The 6,869-nt window shown below is 47.3% G+C and overlaps 1 long non-coding RNA gene across 1 annotated transcript in view; it reads right to left on the bottom strand.

Annotated features, from left to right (window-relative positions):
* LOC108527987 (uncharacterized) overlaps positions 1–5,074 on the bottom strand; it is a 17,772-nt gene extending 12,698 nt beyond the window's left edge. The window contains exons 1-3 of the long non-coding RNA XR_001885004.1: positions 4,973–5,074; positions 3,995–4,673; positions 952–1,112 (exon numbers count right to left, since the gene is read on the bottom strand). This is a non-coding gene — a long non-coding RNA (uncharacterized LOC108527987). The remainder of the gene's footprint in view (positions 1–951; positions 1,113–3,994; positions 4,674–4,972) is intronic.
* Positions 5,075–6,869: the final 1,795 nt, after the last annotated feature.

The raw sequence follows: 6,869 nt of genomic DNA, 5'->3' as shown, positions 1-6,869 counted from the left end.
GTTTTTTTTTTTTTTTGAGACAGCGTCTCGCTCTGCCGCCCAAACTGGAGTGCAGTGGCCGGATCTCAGCTCACTGCAAGCTCTGCCTCCTGGGTTTATGCCATTCTCCTGCCTCAGCCTCCCGAGTAGCTGGGGCTACAGGCGCCCGCCACGTCGCCCGGCTAGTTTTTTGAATTTTGTAGTAGAGACGGGGTTTCACAGTGTTAGCCAGGATGGTCTCAATCGCCTGACCTCGTGATCCGCCCGTCTCGGCCTCCCAAAGTGCTGAGATTACAGGCTTGAGCCACCGCGCCCGGCCTAAAACTAAAGAGTTTTAAGTCTGTTTCAATATGCACTGCCTCTTTTACTTCTTTTGGTTGTTTTGAGACGTTCATCACGAGCCTTTTGCAAGCCAAAGCTGGGAGGCTCAAAGACGGATCTTCTTTTAAAGAAGTAATATATCTGGGGAAATGCCCCATGGATATTTTTCTAAATATAAATTTCGATTCTCTGATTGGATTTTAAATGGAGTCAAAAGCCTCAAATGCTTTCTGAACAATTCCCTCTATGAAAGCTTCCTTCGTTAGAAATGTACCCGTTGATCAAAGTTTGTCCGAAATGTGACGTTTCCGAGATACAAGGAGTCTTTGCTTTCAGCAAAGTGAAACTGACTTTGACCAAGTTCCCATTCACACCACGTCGATTCATGTCCACCAAACATCCAGGGCCCAGAGGGACCTTGGCGGTCACACAGCTTGTGGGTCAGCAGTGCCTAAGTCACACAGAGGTAACTAGGGCAGTACCCATTCTCCAGGATCTGCCACCTCCACACAGGTGCCCACTGGAGGCTTGCTAGGCAGCTCCTAAAACTCCATATTCTTTTTCTGACCAAGAAAGAAGAGCTTTCCCAAGCACAATCAACCCCATTTCTGTTAAAATCACCTGTTTGAAGGGACTTAAACTTTCTGTTACCTTTTGTACACTAGATTCAGTATTTCTTTGCTCTCCAAGGGAAACTGAGGAAGTCTCCTGTGTGCTTGGAGGGAAAGGTCACTTTAAAATGGGCACTCTATTATGATTATTTGTAATCATGACGTTGTAATACAAAAGGAACTATCAACCTCCTCTCTGTCCTGCAATGGGAAGACAATAATACAAGTATACTTGGCTTAATCAAGAGCACTTTGCAACAGGAAGATACATACTGGTGTTGAATCAGATTCTAAAAATATCTCCCATCATCTTTGTTTCTTTTGCAGTCTTAAATGTGTGAATGCATGCAAGCTGCATGGGAATCCAAAATAGAAGTCAAGCTTTATTTTGGAGAAACCCTAACTAGCAAACCCTAGTTTGCTCTCCAGTTCAAGTGCTGGTGATGATATTAAAGAAGCATGTAGTAGCTATAGAAGAAAGTTTCTGAGATTCCTTCCATGGCTGCCTCAATAAGGAATGACTCTATTCCTTTTGCTCACACAATCTTATCCAATTTAAGATCTCACTACTGATATAGCTGGGTTCTTCTTACAAGGAACTTGGCAATTACCCAATTCCCCTATCAGTAGTTAATGACATGGACAGATACGTGGTGGGAAGTGCCCTTTGCACACTGATTGATTTGCATTTCTCTGTTACAGAGGTTGACTTTTGCTTTCTCCAGTGGGAATATTTGTAAGGTACTTGGATTCTTTATTCGTTTTTACTTCGCCAAGTTTCTGTAATTTAAATCTGGGTGAAAGGATTTGTTCTCTTCCTGTGCTTGATAAGTGTAGAAATGTATTACTTTAGTTTCTTTTTTATTTAGAAATTATTGGGAAATATTCCCTAGCCTTGCCTTAAGAATCTGTTGGAAACTCTGCACCCTCTACCCAGATAAGTGCACATTACACACACTATTTTGAAGATAATTTCAGGGCCTTTACAGATGTTGCAATTCCCATCTAAGAAATGGCAGTGCTTCCATTAAGAGAAGGAGAAGAGAGAATGTACCGTCCACCTGCTTAGTGACAACAACCCAGGGAGCCTGAGGGCCACTGCAGTAAGGACAGGCCGCGTTGTATGGGAGGTCCGTGCATGCTGAGACTGGATTGCTCCTTCTCAGTCGCCTTTGCTGCGTCCCTCTCCTCTTCCTCACCTCTAAACACTGCAGGCCTCTCAACTCGAACCTCCGCCTCACCTCTGTTTCCACCAGGTGACCCGACCAGTCCGGCGGATTCACATGCCGTCTGTGCACGGCTGATTCTCACATTTGCTCTCTGGCCCCAACTTCCCCAGTGCCTGCTGGGCATTTCCCCCAGGATACCAAAGAGATTGATCCAAACCGAATGCATGGACCCACCTGCCTCCCGCCACTTTCGGGCCCCCGCACCCTCCCCACGCGGAGGACTCCAGCTCAGTCGGAAGGCGCTCACGTCACCACGGGGCCAAAATGCCAGAATTCATCCTCTTTTCTTTCACGTCTCCACCCAATCCAGTACAAATCCTGTGTGCGAAACCTTCAAGATCTGTATCTGACCAAGTCCCAGCCCCTCCTCCTCGCTCTAGTCCAGGTCCCCGGCTCCTCTAGCTGACCCCCAACCTTGCAGGGAGTGGCGGGATCCTCTACCCTGAAATCAGTGACCCTTTAAACGCCAGTCAGGTTCCCATGTTCTCAACCCTCCAACGGCTTCTGCCTCCCAGCTGGGGCACATTCCAGACCTCTGCTGTGGGTGACATGCGGCCTGAAGGATGTGGCCCTGGTTCCTCCTGAGCCGTTTCTTCCTGGCAGCGTTGGGCCCCTCCGTGGGCAGAGGCTGTGCCGGCCTTGTCCCTGCTCCACCTGCAGGCTCAGCATATCCTCCCCACAGAGAGGTGTCTGGACGCCCCCCACGGTGTTCACTGAGCCTCCTCCCTCCCCTGGCCTCACTGTGGTGTCTGCTAAGTATCCCTACCTCAGAAGGACCTTCCTTGACCCCATACCTCTCAGTCTCTGTCCCCTATTGCTTTACTTGCTTCAAAACATGGACAAGTGTCTGACTGCAGTACCTATATGCTTGATTTTTCACTTATTTCTTTATCGTGTGTCTCTACCCTAGGGCCTGAGCTCTGTGACAGCAGGGAGCTCCTTTCACTATGACATCTCTCTGGCCAGGAAGCACGCCCTGGGCCTAGTCAGCCTGCAAAAGACATTTGTTGGCTGGGCGCAGTGGTTCACATCTGCAATCCCAGCACTTTAGGAGGCCGAGGCAGGTGGATCACCTGAGGTCAGGAGTTCGAGACCAGCCTGGCCAACATGGTTAAATCCCTTCTCTACTAAAAATACAAAAATTACCCGGGCACGGTAGCGCTCTCCTGTAATCCCAGCTACTCAGGAGGCTGAGGCAGGAGAATCTCTTGAACCCGGGAAGCAGAGGTTGCAGTGAGCTGAGATCCTGCCACTGTACTCCAGCCTATGCACTCCAGCCTGGGCAACAGAGTGAGACTCCATCTCAAAAAAAAAAAGAAAAGAAAAGAAAAAAGAACAAAAAAAAGGTAGTGGGGAACATTTGTTGAAGAAATGACTAAGCAGCCCTTATAAAAGGGTTCAGACAGGCCATAGTCAAAGAAGCTTGGCAGAGAAGCAGAGGTACCCTTGCACCCCACCCTCCTGTCTGACTTAGGCAGGGGCGCTGGGCCTTGCCCTCCTGTCTGACTTAGGCAGGGGCGCTGGGCCTTGCCCTCCTGTCTGACTTAGGCAGGGGTGCTGGGCTTTGGAGGATGTCCTGTGTCAAAGGTACTGCTGTCTTGAGGGAAGAATTATCAGCCCAAGGTAAGATTCCTTGGAGACACTCAGGCTTTGGAAAACACAAAAAGATGCTGCTTTGGTGGAGAAAGGTGTTCATGATTCTGTTTAAACCAAGTCAGAGGAAAGTATTTTAAATATCCTCCAAAGCTCCCAGAAATGCAGGGCCCATCTGTATGTTCAAAGGCAGACCAATGTCCTTCTTGTGAGCTGCAGCCTAAGCAGGGGTCCAGTGCAGGTGCCGTGTCACAGACTCACCATCCCCTCCGTATTTGTCACTGGGCTCCTCCGGGGACCATGCAGGACCTGAACTAGATGATGGTCACTGAGGCTGCAAGCCAGTGTGCAGATGCCTTCCAGACGCTCCCCTGCCATCCAGCGTGCCCTGCGGGGGACTCCATGCAAATGGCCTCAAAAGGCCATTTACATTCACATTCTCAGTGAGACCAAAGAGAAGGAGACCAAGTGTCCTGACCCCTCTGACAACCAGTTGCCCCAGCACACCCTAGATGAGTGGTTCTCAAAGTGGGTTCCTGGGGCAGCAACCTCAGCGTCACCTGGGAGCTTGGGAAGAGGAGCTCATGTTCCCGGGGCCCTCCCTAGAGCTGCTGAATCAGAAACTTTGGGATGGGGTCTGTCAATCTGTGTTTGGACAAGTTCCCCAGTGACTGTGACACACCATGAAGTTTGAGAACCACCGTTCTAAACCAAGGCTTCTAACTGGATGTTCATTCCCAGCCATTTGGAAGGCTCAGCTGAAAGCCAGTGAGCCAGAAGCCGGGGCTCCACCGATCCTGCTTTCCAGAGTGGCCATTCCCACAATGTTCCATTAGGTAATAGGGCTCTTCAGGGAAATTAATTGAATGTAGGCTTCAGGAATCATTGGAAAGTTTCAGCTTCCCTCATCAGGGAAGCTGACGCGTACATCGTCCTCAATCTAGAACAAGAATAATAGGTGTACCTTAGAAAAATGTGGTTTCAGTCCATCAGTAAAAGCCAGTATTGTAAAACCTATTATCTTTGCTTCAAGTGTTATCAAAAATAATAATAATAATAAAATAAAGGCTTAGAAGTCTCACTGTTCAACATGGCGTTTCCAAATAGTCAATGTCATTGTCATCTTTATATTTGAAACTTTTTTAAAAAATGAATCATTTCCATTAATACAGAAAGAAAACTTTCTAGTGGAGACTCAAAATTCAAAGAATCAGGATCAGTTCTTCTGAAACGACTTACATATAATCTCGTTTGCCAGACACTGAAGTAAGATGTCTGTATTAGCATTTTCTCCATTGCTGCAGGTTTCTCTCTGTGGGTTCATGAAAGCAACCTACAGCCAAAACTATGTCCACATACAGCAAACCCACATGCCACTTGATTTCATTAAATGCATAATAGGGGCATTCTAGAACCAGAGCTTTAAATGGCCTTTTTGTCTCCTTCCTCATACATCTGGGGCAGTGAACATGACATTAAAATGCAGCCAGAAAAATGTCCCATAAAGAACTTTATTGACAAAAGGTAAATTTTAATAACCCTTCAGTAGGCTTCATTCAAGAGGGGTAATATGTCATATGAGTAGGATTTTACAGCTCTCGTAGGAATTCCCTGTATTAAAAGAATGTTTGCAGTTTAGAGAGAACCCAACTGCAAAACATCCCTGAACGGTGACAATATTTGTCTCAATCTAATATTATGTGGTGGATCTTTGTTTGTGGAAAGTGGAGAGGCTATGTCCTGCTAGAGTGATTTTTCCATCAATTCAGGGCTCAGCAAATATGACCCAAACAAACAACCAAATTGATTAAAATGCTTTATTGGGAAGGAAGAGATTGAGTCTTGGAGACATGCTTCAATGGCTACTCACGTCACCAAGACGGCAAAGGCCACATAGCTGACAAAATACCACCATGTCTCACAGAAGAGGCTGAGGAGTCCTGGCCGAATAATGCTTTATTCTGGAAAAGATCTGTACGAATCTGCACAGCAGTGAAAATGTGTGGACGGCTTCTGTCTCTTCAGCCACAAGGGAGGCCACCCTTCATTGCAGGAGGGAGGCCCGCCCTCCCCACTGTGGTTGCTGTGGAGCTCAGAGGGGTGAAGGCATGTGGAAATTCACAGCACCATGCCAGCCTGCAGGACTGGGAGCGTAGTTCCCACTAAAGAGCAAATACTGTACTGTTTTTCCAAAAAAAAACAAATTAAAATCTGAATCCCAATGTTTGTTCACAGCAGGGCTGTTCAACAAGTAGACAAAGATCTCAGGGGGCTTTGTGACAGCATGGTGGATTGGAGTTAAAAAGAGGTGGTGTCGTTTGGATGCACAGATAGTCTAGGTGAGCCTTGTGAGCAGAGAAACAGGACTCCAATCTAAAACACAAAATGAGGGCTAGAGACTGGTGCGAGGCAGAGAGTAAAACCCTTTGGTTAGGATTCCAGGCCAACTAAACTGCAGCTCTGCCTGTTACTCTCCAGCCTCACTTTCTCCATCTGTAAAATGGGAGAGAGGCATTGGAGGTATTTCGTGAAAATCACTTAATACTGTGCTGACACTTAATCTTTCAATAGAAGATATGCGAAACATATAAATATAAAATACGATATAAATAGAGAATAAACAAGATGAACAGAGGCCAGGCACAGTGGCTCATGCCTGTAATCCCAGCACTTTGGGAGGCCAAGGCGAGTGGCTAGCTTGAGGCCAGGAGTTCGAGACCAGCCTGGTCAACAGGGTGAAATCCCCGTCTCTACTGAAAATACAAAAATTAACCGGGAATGGTGGCACACACCTGTAATCCCAGCTACTCAGGAGGCTGAGGCACAAGAATTACTTGAACCCAGGAGGCAGAGGTTACAGTGAGCACTCCAGCCTTGGCGACAGAGCAAGACTCCATCTCAAACAAAAACAAAAACAAACAAAACAATGTGAACAGACACCTATACACACCACTCTGAAATCCCAGACAAGCTCATCTTACAGGCCATTCGGATCATCAGGGGAACAATGCTGTGACCAGCCTGCCTTCTGTGACATGGCGCCAGTTTCCAGTGTCATGCAGATGTCACAGCCCTGACCAGGTCCCATGCACACCATGGTGGCCAGGCCCGTTAGTTTATGGCTCTGAAAACCAAG

Source organism: Rhinopithecus bieti, unplaced genomic scaffold (genome assembly GCF_001698545.2).
Source record: "Rhinopithecus bieti isolate Rb0 unplaced genomic scaffold, ASM169854v2 scaffold_3948, whole genome shotgun sequence".
In the NCBI taxonomy this organism is placed as follows: Eukaryota; Metazoa; Chordata; class Mammalia; order Primates; family Cercopithecidae; genus Rhinopithecus; species Rhinopithecus bieti.
This window is presented reverse-complemented; position numbering and strand designations above follow the sequence as displayed.